The sequence below is a fragment of the Pseudorca crassidens genome, chromosome 14 (genome assembly GCF_039906515.1).
Source record: "Pseudorca crassidens isolate mPseCra1 chromosome 14, mPseCra1.hap1, whole genome shotgun sequence".
Lineage (NCBI taxonomy): Eukaryota > Metazoa > Chordata > Mammalia > Artiodactyla > Delphinidae > Pseudorca > Pseudorca crassidens.
This window is the reverse complement of record NC_090309.1, coordinates 13,247,156-13,266,693: the sequence shown is the minus strand read 5'-3', so window position 1 is coordinate 13,266,693 and position 19,538 is coordinate 13,247,156. Positions and strand designations below refer to the sequence as shown.

Below are 19,538 nucleotides of genomic sequence, written 5' to 3'. Positions count from 1 at the left end.
GGTGTATCTGTAGGACCCTCAGTGTGTGGTAATCTTCATGGAGTAAGGGATAAAGAGGGGAGTTGTAATTGAGGGGTTAAATAAAATGCTGTGACTTTTATTTAAATTATAATGAAGACGATTTTCAGTAGTACAGAGATGCTGCATCTAGATTGATAACAAAAACTTTCCACATACAAAAAAAAAAAAAAATCAGAAAAACCTCCAAAAAACTCCCAGCATGTTTTAGAATACACAGATTTCACGGTATTTTAGAAAGAAATCACTTCATTTGGAGCTTCCTAAAGTTTTGGGAAAGGCAGCTGAAGAATGCCAGGGTGGGTTCATTAAGGAATATGGAGGGTAGATTTTCACTAGAGAGGAAGTGAGATGAGATGTCTGGTGAAAAGCAAACACTTCACACTTCAAGGTGGACTGAAATTTCTCTCTTGCCCTGCCCCTCTTCTCCCATGACCCCTAAGATCCGTGATGCACCTTAACTGAAGTACAGATCAAAGGAAGAGGGTGACTCTTGACACAAACTGAAACCATCCAGTTGCTTAATTATCTCCTGATGGGAAAGGCCAGGTCTTGCTTTGCTTGTCTATCAATGAAAGCAGGTGGTTGTCTGGTACTGGGGGCTTTTATTTTCCGGCACAGGTTTATGTTACCTAACAGAGCAAAAGTGGGCCAATGGGAGAAAATCTTGGACTTAATTATCCATTTTGGAATGATTCTTATGGACAAAAAAATTTTTAGGCATATATGGAATGTAGGCTCTATACTTTCAATTTAGAATCTGATTCTAGCCATGCATGTGCTTAGGTTAAAAACAAAATGCTCTAAGCTAAATTGCCAAATTCCTTGCTTACTCTAAAAATAAACAGATTGTGTGGCAATGTTAAAGACATCAACCTAAAAAATTCTCTGCTAGTTCCCCTGGAGGATCCCCTTTGTGTCAACTTCAAGTTTTAGGGACATAAGGAGTTTCAGTAAAGCCAGCCCTGTTTAACGATAAAAAGAACATTTCTACTTGCAAGGAGAGATACCCTGTAAACACGGGTCCAGGTCCAAATTGAAGCCAAAGCCAGAGAGGCAATGTGGTAGCTGAAAAAAAGTGGGCTTTTAAGCCAAACAAATCATGGGTCGCTTCCTAGCTGTGTGATCTTGGGCAAGGTCCTTAAATTCTCTGGTCCTCAGTTTCTTCATCTGTAAATTTGGCATTCTGATCCATTACAGGATCGTCGTGAGGATTAGCGATAATATACATGGAATAGGCAGTGCACGATCGCTTTTTAAGTGACCTTGGGTAAAGATTATAACCACAGCATAATCTCAGAGTCACACCATATTATACCATATTATAGTTCATCAATTAGCACCATAATTATAAATGCAAGTCTGGTAAATTTGGAGATCATAAGAGTTGTGCTCTCACATCAAATTTTGCCCCACCCATTAAATATCATGCTGTAAGTGAAGTGTGTGAAGTACTTTTAAACCCAAAGTCCCCTGCAAGTAGTAACCAAAAGAGATGACTATATTGTCAACAGTTCGTATCTCTTAGGTGAACAAGTGGGCTACTTCTGCAGCAAGGGTGGAAACTATCCCCCAACTGCTCCCTCAAATCGATCTGGTTCTATAATTCTAGGGCTATAGCAATACTGAACATATTGACATTTTGCAAGAAACCTACAAACCAATTCAAAGACAAAATCAGGTTGAAAATGAAAGATCTGCACATTAGTTGCAGTATCAGTTTAGCCAAATGATGTAGCTAAAATTTTGTTTAATTCGTGTTTTGGGAGATTCAAGGGCTTGTTATGGTAACATTTGTTTGCAACACAGAATATAAAAAAGGGAAAACTACTCTGATGATAAATAAACATGACGGTCGACAGTTCATGAGTGAATATACTGTGATGTGTGTGTGTACAGAGGGAGAGACAGAGAGAGAGAGAAAGAGAGAGAGAGTTATAAAATGCAAGTCAGAGGAACAACATTTGCTTCACAAAGGATTTCCCCGTTTGTAAACCCGTAGAACAACTCTTATCATTGGGGTGAAAGGATGAGCCTCAGGGGCTCTGAGAACTCCTTGACGGCACAGATATGATTTTTCTGGCACGTAAAATCCACGTTTCTGGAGAAAGTGTCCATGGCTTTCATCAGATTATCAAAAAAAAAAAAAAAAAAAAGGTGTGGAGGCACTGACTGTTGCATTAAACATTGAACTTTTAAAAACACTTTAGGGACTTCCCTGGTGGCGCAGTGCTTAAGAATCTGCCTGCCAATGCAGAGGACACAGGTTCGAGCCCTGGTCTGAGAAGATCCCACGTGCCGCAGAGCAACTAAACCCGTGCGCCACAACTACTGAGCCTACACTCTAGTGCCCGTGAGCCACAACTACTGAGCCCACGTGCCACAACTACTGAAGCCTGCGCACCTACAGCCCGTGCTCCACAACAAGAGAAACCACTGCAATGAGAAGCCCGCGCACTGCAATGAAGAGTAGCCCCCACCCCTCACCGCAACTAGAGAAAGCCGCACACAGCAACAAAGACCCAACGCAGCCGTAAAAAAAAAAAAAAAAAAAAAAAAAAATTCACATAGGTTTTTGTTACCTATTCAGGGGAAATGTAGTTAAAATTGACTGTTAATCATCCTTGTATTAGAGTTCATCAGAGCACCCTAATTTTAAAATCAGTAAATTTTCAGATCATAAGAATTGTGTTTTCATATCACATTTTGACCCACCCATTGGATATAATGTTGTAAGTGAAAAAAAATAACATAAAAGTGCTTTGTGTTGTTGCTGACATGTAAGGTGATAAAATGTGGAACAAACTCACTTTTCTCAGCTGATGCTACAGCACACTGATCAAAACCTAGAGAGTCGGGTTTAGATCCTGCCTCTGTTACTGTTGTGTGATTCTGGACCTGGACTTGACCTTACTAGGATAATAATAGCTGGTTTTCATATGAGAACACCGGGAGGATTAAATGGACAGTGCATGTGGATTCTTGGTTTTTTAAAAAAAATTATTTTATTGAAGTATAGTTGATTTACATTGTGTTAATTTCTGCTGTACAGCAAAGTGATTCAGTTATACATATATGTATACATATAATCTTTTTCCTATTCTTTTCTATTATGGTTTATCACGGGGTATGGAATATAGTTCCCTGTGTTATACAGGACTTTGTTGTTTATCCATTCTATAACTGCGAGTTTGCATCTGCTAATCCCAAACTCCCGATCTTTCTTTTTGGCCATGCCACATGGCATGCAGGATCTTAGTCCCCGACCAGGGATCGAACCCGGGCCCCCTGCATTGGGATCATGGAATCTTAACTACTGCACCACCAGGGAAGTCCCCCAAATTCCCAATCCTTAACACGGTTTCTGGCTCAGAAAAAAAACGCTCACAGATGTCTGCTGTGGTCTCTGTGGGGCAGGAGAGAGAAGAACAATGTGCAGAAGCGGCCAGGAATTTCCCCATTGATATTGCCCTTGAGCTCCAGGGTCTATTGAGCTGGGCATTACCAGTTGTTTTAGGTAGAACAGTGGTCTGTAAAATATAAATGTCCTTGCTAGAATGGGCACTGCCATCGGCACTCTTGGAAATGAGCCTCACTGTTGGCTTTCTCAGCTGAGGGCTGGAGCAGTGCCCCGGGCCAGCACAGAGCTGGGACCGACAACACCTGCCAGAAGCCAGTAACTGAACTGAATTCAGTAGTGGTGCTGGAGGCCACGAAGCAGAGTGGCAAAGTCAGCCTGGGTTTGATACTCAGTGCCTCAGTTCTTTAGCTGTGCAACTTAGGGCAAGTTACTTTTTTTTTTTTTTTTTTTTTTGGCCGAGCTGCGCGGCTTGCGGGATCTTAGTTCCCTGACCAGGGATTGAATCTGAATTTCACCGCGATGAAAATGCAGAGTCCTAACCACTGGACAGCCAGAGAATTCCCAGGGCAAGTTAAGCCTTAATGTCCTCCTCTGTAGGATGGGCTTGATAATGGGAGCTCCCTCCCAAGTCTGTCGTGAGGACGAAAGGAAGTGAGCCTTGCAGGATGTTTTGCAAAGTGTCTGGCACCCCAAAGTAAATGCTAGATATTACGTGGCATGAGTTAAGAAGTGCTTACTGCGTGTCTGGCCCTGTGCTGAATTTTTTATCTGAATTAGCTCTTATAAAGTACCTATAGGGAATTCCCTGGCCGTCCAGTCGTTAGGACTTGGCGTTTTCACTGTCACGGCCAAGGTTCAATCCTTGGTTGGGGAAAGAAGATCCCATAAGCTGCGTGGCAAGGCCAAAAAATAGAAGAACAAAATATCTGTAAATTAGGTGCGAGTAACTATATTGCTATTTTACAAAATGAGGAATCTGGGCACAGAAAGTTTGAGAAAGTTGTCCAAGTTTAGACAGCTAGAGAAGGGGAGAGGTAGATTCATCTCCGAGCATCCCCAGTGTACCCACTCCACTCCCAGTCCGGGTCCCTGTTGGCTCAAGAGTCCTATGTGCCCTCCACTTGCCTTGGGGTCCCCAAGTCCCCCTGCTTTTAACGTGGCGGGAAGCAGAGAGAGAGCAAATCCCTTGACCCAGGAATCTGTCCTTAGATTACTCAGAGCTCACAAAATGTACAAAATGGACACAGAACAGGGATATCTTAGGTTTGTTTAGCATCTTCTACGCATGGGCACATAAAAACATGTACACAAGACATTTGTGCTCAATATTTGTGCACATAGGTCATGATTCGTCAGCACAGTAATAGATTCTTCAATGTCTGGCTTCTAGTTATTGGGGGGCTCTGGTATTACTACGTGGGTTCAAGCCTGTGGATTGTGAGACATAAATACAAGGGACTCTGGATCCTGCAGAGTAACATTGATGAAGGATGATAAACACAGAAGGGCTTCCAAGAAGCAGCGTGCTTGGAGGAAACTAGAGAAGAGCGATGCTTTAAGCAGCTGCGGTGAGAAAGTCTTTGAGGAAAAAGATAACCTGCTGCATTTAGGTAAGGGCCTCACTTCAGGGTATGGTTGGCCTAAGGCACTGTCTGAAGGAACTTTTGTAGGAGTTGCCTCAGAAGTACAGGTCATGGGGCGGGGGAAGGGGAAGCTGGGACAAAGTGAGAGAGTGGCATGGACATATGTACACTACCAAACGTAAAATAGATAGCTAGTGGGAAGCAGCCGCATAGCACAGGGAGATCAGCTCGGTGCTTTGTGACGACCTAGAGGAGTGGGATAGGGAGCGTGGGAGGGAGATGCAAGAGGGAGGGGATATGGGAACATATGTATATGTATAGCTGATTCACTTTGTTATACAGCAGAAACTAACACACCATTGTAAAGCAATGATACTCCAATAAAGATGTTAAAAAAAAAAAAAAAAGAATTACAGGTTAGATTCCCCACCCTGTTCTGCAGCCAGAGAGAACCTGCTTTGCCTCTCTGGCCCAACAGTGTCCTCTGAGTTAACACTAGGGGACCTGGGTTTTGTGACACCAGCAGCCCAATAACCCTATCTTTATGGTTATTAGTGGCAATATCAGTGTAAATGCCTTACCTAGGCAGAGCCCTTCGTTTGGCCACATGGGTGGGCCTTGTCATTCCAATGAGATCAATGCTGTCAGAACTGTCCCAGGGCAGTCAGGGGAGGAGAGCGTGTAATTTTAGCTGTTCACATCTCCTGGTCCTGAGAACTAAAAGAACTCACACTTCTGCAGAAACAGATCTTTGCACACCCTCTGATCTATTGAGTCATGTTATTTTTCTGGAAATTAACTTGACATTTAAGACTTCACAAGTAGCAAAGGAAATAGCGTTGCAGCAAGCCCTGAAACTCTCACCATCTTTATTATTTTTATTTTTTTGGCCACGCTGCGTGGCTTGCAGCATCTTACCTCCCTGACCAGGGATTGAACTCGGAGCCACGGCAGTGAAAGCACCATGTCCTAACCACTAGACCACCAGGGAGCTCCCATCTCACCATCTCCTTTAAGTATTTATAATTTTGAAACATACGTGATGTTGTCATGGATGGCTCTCCTCCTTCCAGCCTCAAAAAGGAAATAGCTTTAAAGGATATGAAGACTTGGCCACATTCCAAGGCCCTCCGAAGGCATTAGAAGTTGAGAGTTCTTTGTATTCAAACATTCTCATGGCAATTCAAACGGAACTTGGCTGATGTGTACTGCGGGGGATAAACTGGAAAGAAAATCAAGGGGGCAATACTCTAAAAATCAGGATATCAGTTACCTCTGCGGGGAGGGGCATCTGATCAGGAAGAACGTTGGTGGGGTGAGTCGTCTGCAGGGTTCTATTTCTTGATCTGGGTAGAGATTACATACATATGTTAGAATAATTTGTTAAATTGTCTGTGTACATTTTAAGCATTTTTCTTTATGAACTTTTTCACAATGAACTAAGGAAAAAGTTGCGCTACACGCACAGCCGAGTCTTCCTCCCTTTTCCACCGTTTCAGTAATTGCTGGTACCACCATCCATCCAGTTACCGAGGTCCAAGACCTGAGGGTTATTCTTGACTCTCTTTTCCTCCCTTTCCTCCACCCCTAGACCCATTCCATCAGCAGCCTCAAAAGTTCTCTCCCTTCCCTCCAAGCCCCATACCTCCCCTGTCACTACTCTGTCCCACCTCCGTCAAGTCTTTAGGGATAGCTGGACCGCTTACATCCACTCTTTCTTCCCACACAAAGACCATAAACTTTTTAAAAAAACTGTTTATCTGAAATGATTGCAGAGTCACAGGAAGTTGCAAAAATAGTACAGAGAGTTCTCTCGAGTACCCTTCATCCAGTTGCCTCAGTGTTAACATCTTGTGTAACCTATTGTGCGATCAATACCAGGAAATTGACATGGATGTCATCCATGGAGTTTATCAAGATTTCACTAGTTTGGCCTGCACTCATTTGTTTTTTTTTTTAATTTTATTTTATCATTATTTTTTAAATTTTTGGCCTCTCCGCACGGCATGTGGGATCTTAGTTCCCCAACAAGGCATCGAACCCGGGCCTCCTGAAGTGACTGCCAGGGAAGTCCCAGACCGGCACCCATTTGAGTGTGGGATGTGTGTGTGAGTGGGTGGGTGGGTGTAACTCTACCACGTGTAGATTCATGTAACCACCACCACTGCCAGGGAAGTCCCAGACCAGCACCCATTTGAGTGTGGGACGTGTGTGTGAGTGGATGGGTGGGTGTCAGTCCGTGTAACTCTACCACGTGTAGATTCATGTAACCACCACCACAATTAAGATATAGAACAGGTCCATCACCACAAGATCTTCCTTGTGCTGTGCTTTATCGTCACACCCAGTCTTCTCCCCCTAACCCCTGGCAACCACTCTGTAATTGTCTATAACTCCATCTCTATCACGTCATTTTGATAATGTTCTATGAATGGAATCATGCCGTATGTGACCCTTCGAGATCAGCTTTCCTTTTTCACTCAGCATAATACCCTTGGGATCCATCCAAGTCATTGCGTGTATGAATAGTTGTTCCTTTGTATTCTGAGTGGTATTCCATGGTATTGATGTAACCTTTTAGAAACAGAACCTGTCACTTCCAGGTACAAGCGGGGCTTTCCCATTGCACTGAGACCAACATCTGCGTTCCTGGCTGGCAAGGCCGTCCCCGCCTGGCCGGCCTGCTGCCTTTCCCCTGCCTTCCCTTGCTACCTTTCCCCTCCCTCTCACACACCATCCTTCTGTCCCTCCCAAAACCCACACAGCTTGTTTCTCTGTGCTGCTCACCTGGGATGACCTCCCCGACATCGTCTTGTCCTCCGGATCCCTGCTTAAGCGTCCCCTCCTCAGAGGCCTTGCCTGCACCTTCCTGTAAAAACACTGCCCTCCTTCCCTGTTTTCCTGCTTATATCCTCCCTCGCACTAATTCTACGTGGTAACAATTGTCTTTCTTTGCTTGTTCAGTGTCTGTTGCCCACCCCCTAGCAGGGTGAGCCGTATGTAACAGACACTAACAAAGGAATGACTTGAATAAAGGAGTTCATTGGTCTCTGAGAGAGAATGCTCATCATTAATAATATACTTGTTTGTACCTGGCCTTATTCCAGAAGGATTCAGGGTGATTTTCAAAAACACAGACAACACAACAAGATACAAAATAATAAGTAGGGAAAATAAGAATAGGAAATGATGAAGCCAGGGTAGAGATGGCCCCCAGCCTGTGGATGGGATGCAGAGCTGGCAGCCATGCAACATGTGCGAGAAGAAAAGAGGCACAGTCTCTCCTTATCTCTGAGCCGGGCACTGGGGCACCAAGCCCAGCAAATAAATAAATACTCCAGCAAAGGTAATTTCAGGTTGTGCTAAGGGGTAGGAAGAAAACGAGAGTTAAGCGCGGCCACAGGATTTGCAGTGTCCGTGAAACTTAAAACAAGTCTGGTTTTGGATAAACAGCAAGGTCCTACTATAGAGCACAGGGAGCTATATTCAATATCCTATGATAGACCATAATGGAAAAGAATACATATATATATATAAAACTGAGTCACTTCAGAAATTAACACAGCATTGGAAATCGACTATACTTCAATAACATAAATTTAAAAATCATAAGAATAAAACAAGTCTGGCTTGTTTTCCTGAAGAAAGTTATTCCTGATTCTGAGGATTGAGGGAGAAATTTACCACGGGTCCTAATATTATTATTATTTTATTTTATTATTATTATTTTTTTGCGGTACACGGGCCTCTCACTGCTGTGGCCTCTCCCGTTGCGGAGCACAGGCTCCGGACGCGCAGGCTCAGCGGCCATGGCTCACGGACCCAGCCACTCCGCGGCACGTGGGATCTTCCCGGACCGGGGCACGAACCCGCGTCCCCTGCATCGGCAGCCGGACTCTCAACCACTGTGCCACCAGGGAAGCCCTAATATTATTATTTTGATGTTAGTTTTTTGCTTTTTCTTGGGCGGGGGGAAACCTAGTATAGTCTGACCCTAGGGATATAATGGAGAATATAAGGATGAGGGCTTCTTGCCTTCTAGAAGTCTGTGTCATGGGGGAAACAGGTCCCCGGTACCAATGATGTCTCTCTCTCTCCCTCTCTCATCACTAGGTCCTGTTGCTTCTACTTCTCTCCTGCCCTCTGAAAGATTAAATGAGCTGCCCAGAGTGACACAGCTAGTCAGTGGCAAACAGGCCAAGAAAACAAGTGTCTGGGTAGTTGGCCCATTTCCCTTCCACAACATCCACCCTGTCATCAAGTGTTAGAAGCTAAGCTATTCTAGGTTCAGCCTTGGCCAGCCATTGGCCCCATGTAGACCCCGCAACTTTTCCTCATCAGTTCAATTCGGCTCAGATGAACACAAAAGACAGCCTCAAATAAGGGCGATGATTCAGCAAAGACTAGCTTACCTGCTGAGGTGTGTATGTGTGTGTGTGTGTGAAGGGGAGACCCTTTCTGCTCCCACACCCCACCCGCCATCCTAGGGCTCTGCTCCTCCAGGAAGACTTTGTCACCCTCACCATCCCCCTCGCACACTTATTCTGAGTTCTGAGTCCCTCCTCTGGGTTCCCGAAGGGCCCTGTGTTGGCCTTATTTCCCCGCATTGTCATTGCCTCTGGAAGGTGCCTCTTCAGTGTCACTGTTTCACTAAATGCAGTTCGGGAAGCCCCTGCAACAGAATAATGTTCAAAGTGCAAGTCCCCTGGCCCTTCTCCAGTCTCCCTGAATCAAATTCTCTGGGGGTGAGTGATGTCCAGGCACCAGAATTTCTGTGAAGTTCCCCAGGCAGTTCTTAAGGACTGTGTCTTCATCTCTGTTTTATTCTCAGGTTCTGCTGGACTCTTTATCGTCTCTTCATCTCTATTTGTCAAGTCATCGACTGATAATAAATAAGTAAACGTGTATGGGGGGTTATACGTGGACAATGTGTCTTGGAGTGTCATAGCTCTGAGCTGGCCCTATCATGATTTCTCTTGCCAAGAAGCCTGTTGGAAAGTGCACAGATTTAGGCTTCAGGAAATGTCCTGGGACAGCGGAGCGGAGGGTAGATGGAGAGATCGAAACTAGAGGTTTCTTCAGCAATCCAGACGTAAAGAGCTAATGATGAGGACCAAGAAGTATTATGAGGATGGAGAGAGACGGGCAGATGGAGGGGTGGGCAGGAAGGAATGAGGTAGAAACAGTAGGACCTAGGGATGTGGGAAGAGGCAGGAAGAGGCACTGAACCAACTCTCAGGTTTCTGGTTTAGGGGACCGGTGACGATTTTGTAGAGATCAGATGAGTCTAGGTTTGAGTCACCCACTTAGGTCTGGATAAATTACACAAATTCTCTGAGCCTCAGTCATTTCATCTATAAGAGAGGGCTTATTGCAAGGGTGAAAGTGCTATTAATAGGGTTACAATGCCTGTTGTAGCATCCAAGATACGTTTAGCTGTGAATATCGTTGTCATCACTACCGCTGTTAATACCAGAGTGGTACTAGCTATGGCTGGGATCGCTGAGGGAGAAGTACTCTCGGTGTGGATACGCTGAGTTGGGGGTGTCTGCCGGACATCCTAACAGAGACACCCGGAAATCTTGGATGGGGGTGTGGAGATCTAAAATTTGGATTTTGGTTTCTGCTCTCACGGTCCTCATGGTGCCACCAGATGCGCCGTCAGCATGCAGAAGGACACCAGCGAGTTTGTGGATCTGTACCTGCAGCGAAAATGCTCTGCCAGCAACTGCATCATCGGCGCCAAGGACCAAGCGTCCATCCAGGTGAACGTGGCCGAGGTTGACAAGGTGACAAGCAGGTTCAACAGCCAGTTTAAAACCTACACTATCTGCGTGGGCATTCACAGGGTGGGGGAAGTCAGATGACTCCATTCTTTAACTGGCCAAGGCCAAAGGCATCCTCTCGAAGAACTTCTGACTGAAGAGGATCGCAGATGTTTGTCATAAATAAATAGTAATAAATAAATAAATATAATTGGATTTTGTTGAGCCATTGCAATAGGTGACCGTGGTGAAGGAGCTTGAGCATAAGAGAGTGGCTATAGTGATGGGCCACGGGGGTGAGGCCGGGAGGGGAGAGACAGAAACAGGAGGAGGCTGAAAATGACATGGGTGAGGACTGCCGTGGAATTGACGGAAAGTGCAGTGGTTTTCAAAGGAGGAGAAAGCCTGAAGGCATTGAGTTCATGGTTGGGGTGCAGTATCGGTGTTTAAGGTTTCGAAGGGGTGAGAGAAGACAGATGGAACCTTGAAGCTGACGCGGAGGAGAGGAGGACGTCACTGTGGAGGGGCTGGTGCAACGCTGAGGCTGGGCTGTGGGACGGACCTTGCAGGGACCTAGAATCATGCCTGACCTGGATGGAGAGGGACAGAGAGGAAAACCTGTGCTCAAGTCTGATGGAAGTCAGGAGCTGGGCAGGTGTCTCAGGCACATTGGGGCTTTGAGAGGTAGAGCCAGGTGCTACTGACCTCAATGAGCAGGGGCCGTCTACACGGGCAGTCGATGGATGCTTCAGACACGCTATTCTGGAGCTGGGAGAAGGCCTTCCCTGCCTGGGGCTTTCTGGTACGTGAAGCCTGGAAGAATGAAAAGTCATCACTGAGGGCTTGGAGGCTGTGTCTATGATATGTTACAAATAAATATAAATAGAGAGGAAATCTCGGAACTAAGGGTAATTTTTTTCAAGTTTTAAAATTTTTTTCGATAAATTCTTATATCTATCTATCTATATATCTGAGCTGTTTAATAAATATTTGCTAACTATCAGTAAATGGCATGTATCTACACACTACGCCTTGAAATTTTCTTTTCTTTTTTTTTTTTTTTTGCGGTACGCGGGCCTCTCACTGTTGTGGCCTCTCCCGTTGCGGAGCACAGGCTCCGGACGCGCAGGCTCAGCGGCCATGGCTCACGGGCCCAGCCGCTCCGCGTCATGTGGGATCTTCCCGGACCGGGGCACGAACCCGTGTCCCCTGCATTGGCAGGCGGACTCCCAACCACTGTGCCACCAGGGAAGCCCGAAATTTTCTTATTTCTCTTCCTAATGTTGTTTTTGGAGTTGTCTTCTGTCTGATGTTGCCAGAAGAAAGCTTCGTTTATTTCTAATTATTCTCTACACCAGAGTCATGGAGACATAAGTTTACTTGACGTTGCAAAAATGCTTCACGCAAAGATATAATCAGTCATCATGGGATCCTGAAAGACGTGCCTAAAATATCACCAAGGTCTTCCTCAGTTGTCCCCAAGCTTCAGGGCACAAAGGAATCTCCTTGAGTGCTTGTTTAACATGCTGGCCCCCATGCCTGACTCCAGCTTCCCCCATCAAATTCTGATTTGGATGTAGGGAATGGGGTCTTGAGACTGTATTCTTAGTAATTACTTGTGACGGTCCAAAGACCACACTTTAAGATGCACCAACTTATCTTGAAAGTGTCTGTGATCAAAAAAGTCAGTCTTTTCCCCAACCTCTCGCTGCCAGGTTTGCGTTATGAAGTATGAGGGGGCTGACCTCAAGGTGACTGACTAATCTGTCAACACAATTCCTTGGGAAGATGCTCCGCTCGGCACCTCATTCCAATGTGATGGCACAAAGGCAGATCCTCTCACAGATTACGCCGCCAGTGCCAGGTCAGGCAGGGAGGGGATGGGAGTGTGACTTACTGATCACCTTGCCCTTTCAACATCTAATGGCCCGACCCACCACTGACCCCAGACCCATGGCCCAAAAAGCATTTGAAGGAATTTAGGAAAGTTGACAGAGGTACAAGGAAACAAAATAAGCACTGCTAATTTGTTGCCTCACAGAAGTAATTGTTAGGCAAAGTAAGATCTTTTAGGGATAATAGTCTTCTAATTCTCTGGGGGCATAGAATCGTCACCATTTCTATCTTCACCATCATCATCAACATCACAATAATCAATAGTTACTAAGCCCTCGTAAGATACGTCTTAGATGTATTATGGGAAAGAGACCCTGAGAGGTATAATTTTCCATTGCATTTCCAGGCCTTTGGGCAAAAGGATTTTATCGAGCCATCTCTAAGGGTATCAAAATTATTCTTTAGTATCTGCACAGAAATGATATCTCCTTCTCATAGACATGAACGTCCTTCCATTTCAATTCATCTGAAGGTCTGTCGTACTTCCTTTAAAGACGTACTAGTACTCCAATGTGGATGTATCCATATTTATTTAATCAGTCCCTGCCAACGTAGATTTCATTTGTTGCAGGTTTTTTGCCATTTCAAGCAATTCCATAATGAACCAAGCCATGCCTATCTTGGCACATCTGAGCGATCATTGATGTGAGATCAACATCTAGAAGTGTAATTGCTAGGTCAAAGTGTATGGCCATTTAAACTTCTGGGAGGTACCTCTAATAGTCTTCGAAAAAGTTATGGTAGTTTATACTCATGACGATAGTGTGTGAAGAAGTACCTGTTTCCTCATGCCACTACTGGAGATTATACTTAAAACTTTTTCTGGCACTCTGATAGGTAGAAAACTTCATGTTTATTTGCACTCCTCTGATTTGCAGTGATGTGTTTATTAGTCATTTGTGTATTGGTATTCTGAGAAATGCCTAATCCTGTGTTAAACGTAAGAAAAAAATTTTAAATATTACACAGGTTGATTTTTATAATATTTAATTCTTAGAATAGTAAGCTTCATTACTGGGGAAAATGTATGCTATGAGCGCACTGAATACCTCATTTTTCACCTATATCTCATAATTTGACTCTTATTTTAATAGAATAGAAGCCAATCATCTGGATGAATTTTTTTAAATGATTTGAGCACTGCTGAAATAACAATAAATTAAACAAATTAAGAATTGCAGGGCTTCCCTGGTGGTGCAGTGGTTGAGAGTCTGCCTGCCAATGCAGGGGACACGGGTTCGTGCCCCGGTCCGGGAGGATCCCACATGCTGCGGAGCGGCTGGGCCCGTGAGCCATGGCCGCTGAGCCTGCGCGTCTGGAGCCTGTGCTCAGCAACGGGAGAGGCCACAACAGTGAGAGGCCTGTGTACCGCAAAAAAAAAAAAAAAAAAAAAAAAAAAAGAATTGCAGTCTGAGCTCTTTCTGCTAGTCACCATGGTAGACATTGCTGCATGTTCTAGTATTGATGCTCCCTAACAATTCATTGATATTGATCTGAACATTTCACCCTCACTTTAATGGAGAATTCTTTCCCGTTTCTACCGAGATTAGGGAAACACGAAGACGATTATAGTGATTCTTTCTGAGAATCCCAACCATGGTACAGCCTGACCAAGATCCCGCTTCTGACTGGGAGAGGCCGTCTGGGAAACAGCTTGGATACTGAAACACTGGGATTTCCAATGACTTGTCAGTGACTTCCATCCAAAGACCATCAGGAACCCTCTTGGGATTGGACAAATTGGGTTCGTGTCCAGTTGCAAAGAGGGAGAAGACACACAAGGGGGAGCTGTCAGAATGGGGTGTCGGGAAGTATTGATCATAGAATTTGGGCTTGTGTTAGGTGATTTGAGGGAGGGTCCAAGGAAGCGGAGCTTTGCTCCAGATTGGACACTGTCAGGAAGCAGGTGTAACTCTATGATTGGGTATCTTGATAATTCTTGTCTATCAGGCAGGAGGATTAAGTTGAGACTAAAAGACAGGAGTCACTCATTAGCCAGGATGGAGATGTTTGGTCATTTTTGTGTCCTGGACAGTGTTCTTGCTTTGTCTGTGTTGAAACATAATGACAGAGTGGTCTTGTTTCTGTCTTGATCCATTGTGGTCACAGGAGTCTTGTCCGATGTGTGTGTTGTGTGAAACTCTTCATGTTTAACAGGAGGACACCACAGCCCAGCCGTGGGTGCCAGCCCCCAGACCAGGGGCCGCTTTTCACTTTCTCAGGCAATTTCAGGACATTGAAAAGAATACCATCTCCTGAACTGCAGCATAGAGGTTGCCCTCTTTAGAACCCCATTCTCTTTCTCTTCAGGTGTGGAGAGGCCATACGGCCCTGTAATGGAGAACGTGGACTCTGGTCCCAGGCAGCTGGGGCTGGAATCCTGCCTCTGCCACTTATTAGCCACGTGAGACCCTAAGCAAGTCACTTAACCCTTCTGCGCCTCATTTTCCTCATTTACAGAATGGGGGCGGGGAATAAAAAGGATCTGTGTTGTAGGGTTATGGTGATGCCATCAGGACAGTAACCAGCACAGAGGACGTGCTCTGTTGTTACCAGCATCCCCAAATGTCCAGCCAATTCTCTGTCCAGCCTGGCTGACTGTAGAGCCTCCAGCTGTTGTCATTTCTAGTGCTGTGTCCCATTCCCTGTCTGGGCTGCGCGCGCGTCCGCGCTGGTCTCCTTAAAAAGTCCCTTTCATCGTGTTACTGTTGAGTGGCGGGTTCCACACTCACTCTCATTCATTGAGTACATCCCTGTTTGTACTATGCGTCAGGCATCGCGCTGAGCGGGCCCAGCACAGCATTTTACTCCTTCCTCCCGCCAGCCAGGCATTTTCAATCCCCCGCTGACCACTCGAGGATATAAGGAACTTACCCAAGGACACAAGGCCGCTAAGCGGTAGAGCTGGGATCAAATGCGCAGTCATCTGACCTTTAAACTCTTTGCACTTGGCCTCCCGTCTGAAAGTCCACACTCTTTAGCGTTGTGGGCCTTCAGTGTCCTGCCCCAGCCTGCTCTTCCAGCTTGACCTCGAAAAATCCCCCAAACAACCAAAGAGCGTTGTGGAGGATCCAGCATCCACAGGTCTGGTCTGGAAGGTTGAGAGAACGTCGAGAGGCAAAAGGCAGTTCAAACCCTTTGAGGAAGTAAATAATGCATAACTGGGCTTCCCTGGTGGCGCAGTGGTTGACAGTCCGCCTGCCGATGCAGGGGACGCGGGTTCCTGCCCCGGTCCGGGAAGATCCCACATGCCGCGGAGCGGCTGGGCCCGTGAGCCATGGCCGCTGAGCCTGCGCGTCCAGAGCCTGTGCTCCGCAACGGGAGAGGCCACAGCAGTGAGAGGCCCGCTTACCGCAAAAAAAAAAAAAAAAAAGCATGACTAATGGAAATGGTATCAATTAAGTGACAGATGTCTGCTGGAATGTCATAAACGTTCAGAGAAAAGGGATGTGGGCAAGCATGAGCGGACAGGAAGTGGTTCCCACCAGAGGTCAGAGAGTGGCTGAATCTTCAGAGAAAAGCCAGATTTGGGCAAAAGGAGGCTCTTCATTTAAGATTTGGTCCCATGGCCACATCTCTGCCATGTCTTCAGGCCCCGCTCTGTACCAGATGGTCCTGCCTCTGAACCCCTACATGTGCTGGTTCCTTCTTCCTCCTTCCTCCCCTGACCAGGTTATAAAGTGCTAGACGGCAGGAACCTTGCGTTTGTCATCTTTTATCATCACTCCAACAACATGCCCTTCCTACTACTATACACACAACACACACACAGCGTCTAACTCATGCCTCGCTCACCTAAGGCAGTCGTGTATGAAGCCAAAGGTCCTGCATTCTTAGCCCAGTTTAACAATTTTCCTGGCTCTTTTGGCTTCTTTACTCAGGTACTGTGCACATCCACCACTGCGTACCAATCCCAGGCCGGCCGATTGGCCGTCTGCCCTTGTACGAGTCCCTGGAAGCCTCTGGGCCTCAGCTCTCTCCTCTACAAAGAGCTGGGGGGTAGCCCAGCCAGGATTTCCTTCCAGAGGAGCATGAGAATCCTAAGAATTACCCATGAAGCTTGCTAAAAGGCAGATTCCCAGGTTAGCTCCCTCTCCCAGAGATTCTGACACAGAAGGTGGCAGCAGAAATCTGGGTTTTAATGCGCATCCCGGGGGACTCTGAAGCAGACGGTCACGGCACTGCCCTTGGAGACCCTGTTTGGAGGGCTGGTGAAGGCATCCATGTGGGGACAGACCTCTCCGATGCACAAACACGACTTAATTTTCAGAGCCGTCCACTTGGAAGCTAATGACCCGGTTGTGAGCGCACAGGGAAAATCTAGAAGAGCCAGGCGGTGGGGGCCTCCAGCGTCCCCCCACCTCCCGAAGATGCTTCCGATTCCGATGGACTCCGCGGATCTGCTTTTGTTTGTTTGTTCTTCGCGCGAAGGGGTTTCTATTTCTGCTGAGGGCCTTCCCGGCTCAGATACCCCGTTTGGGAAAAGCAGCGTTTGCTAAGCCCTCCGAGGCTCCTGGCTCCCGGAGGGGGATCAATGTCCCCACCGCTCTAGGAGGAGCCTTTGTAGTGTCGACTTGCTGTTTGTGCTTCAGGCTCTCGGGGAAGGTTTGCTCCTAATTAAAGGCGTAAATGCTTTAATCCTCGGCCTGAGGGCTTCCCAGAGCGCATTAGCCGAATTAGGAAGGAAATGGATTGTAATCCCTTTAATATCAGCCTGGAAGAACTCGAGGGCTTCTGGGTTGGGAGAAGAATTTCCTCCTGTGATTTAACAATATTAACATGCAGAATTTGCATAGACAGAAACTTGGGGCTCAGCTTTCCCTTCAGGGAAAGCCAAGAGGAGTTTCTCTCAGATGAACGAAGGTTGCAATAATTAAGCTCCTACAACATACCAGAGCATTGTGCGTGTCTTTCTCCTTTAGTCTCCCATCCAGTCTGTGAATATGTATTTTATCAGTAAGGAAATAAAGACGACTTGCAGCAACATGGATGGACCTAGAGATTATCATACTAAGCGAAGTAAGTCCGACAGAGAAAGACGAATATCATATGATATCACTTATACGTGGAATCGAAAAAAAGAAAAGATACAAATGAACTTTACAGAACAGAAATAGACTCACAGACACAGAAAACAATTCATGGTTACCCAAGGGAAAGGGGGGGGGGATGAATTGGGAATTTGGGATTAACAGACACACACTACTAAATATATATATAATAAACAACAAGGACCTACTGTATAGCACAGGGAACTATATTCAATACCTTGTAATAACCTAAAATGGAAAAGAATCTGAAAAAGAATATGTGTGTGTGTGTGTATAACTGAATCACTTTGCTGTACACCTGAAATATTGTAAATCAACTATACTTCAGAAAAAAAAAGAAGAAAGAAAGGGAAATAAAGATGTAGAGGTGAATATCCTCACGGAGGAAGGAGACAAGGATTTTTTGAGAGCCTTTGGTGTGCCCTGTGTTTTGTATACACTATTTATTGAATCCTGTCCAGATAATCTATTTGTGTGTGTGCTTTTTTTTTTTTTTTTTTTTTGCGGTACGCGGGCCTCTCACTGTTGCGGCCCCTCCCGTTGCGGAGCACAGGCTCCAGACACGCAGGCTCAGCGGCCATGGCTCACGGGCCCAGCCGCTCCGCGGCATGTGGGATCTTCCCGGACCGGGGCACGAACCCGTATCCCTTGCCTCGGCAGGCGGACTCCCAACCACTGCGCCACCAGGGAAGCCCAAGGATCTTTTTTATACCATTAGCTATTGGATCTTTCTCCCTTGAGTTATCTTTTTTCTCATCAATTTACGGAGCTTTATCTAACACATGCTTCAAATACGTTCTCTCTCGAGTTTTAAATATAAACATTTAAGTGTGTAACCTGAATGTATTTTTCTCTAATATAAAATTCATAATACTTGCATTAGAAAATGTTGTAACGTGAAGAAAGGTTTGAAGAAGAAAAAGAAACTGCGTATAATCACACTGCTCAGTCAGTGACAACTTCTGTTGACATTTTGATGCCCAGGGTGGCAGGGTAACAGTTAAATCTTTGGGCTGTGGAGTCAGACAAAACTGGAGTTCCACCCACACCTACATTTACAACGTACCAGGGGAAGGGTATTCTAGAAAGTTATTTCATCTCTCTGAACAGCAATTTTCCTCATCTGTAAGAAGTATTAATAATGGTCATATCTTTGAGTGAACACAGCGTCTATGATATAGTTCGTGCTCTGTGAGATCTTTTATATGTATATTTTACTTATTTACAGGCATATTTACAAATCATACACTGAATACGTAATTGTTGCATTAACTATAAACAGTGCTACTCAACCTTAAAACCTTATAAATATTATTGAATGAACATACCATAATTACTGTTGTTCAACATCTGAGTTTCCAATGATGTATTTTCTCTTACAAATAAGGCTGCAGAATAAACTTTTTTCTCCAATTAGGTAGAAAAAGAGAGAGATAAAGCTACTGGGTCAAAGTGTATGAATAGGTTCTTGATACATATTACCGAACCGCTTTCTAAACAGGTGTATTTTTGAAATTTTATTGAAGTATAGTTGATTACAATGTTGTGTTAATTTCTGCTGTACAGCAAAGTGATTCCATTATACATATATATACATCTTTTTTCATATTCTTTTCCATTATGGTTTATCACAGGATACTGAATATAGTTCCCTGTGCTCTACAGTAGGAACTTGTTGTTTATCCATCCTATATATAATAGTTTGCACTGCTAATCCCAAACTCCCAATCCATCCCTCCCCACTCCCCCAACCTCTTGACAACCACAAGTTTGTTCTCTATGTCTAAAAAGGTGTATTTTTAATATTAAGGGATCATTACTAATTTTGTTAGGTGTGATCATGGCATTTTGATTATGTTAGAGA

General features: G+C 45.2%; 1 pseudogene; it reads left to right on the top strand.

The window, feature by feature from the left end:
* The first annotated feature begins 10,604 nt into the window (after positions 1–10,604).
* LOC137205585 (small ribosomal subunit protein eS21 pseudogene) lies at positions 10,605–10,881 on the top strand (annotated as a pseudogene).
* Positions 10,882–19,538: the final 8,657 nt, after the last annotated feature.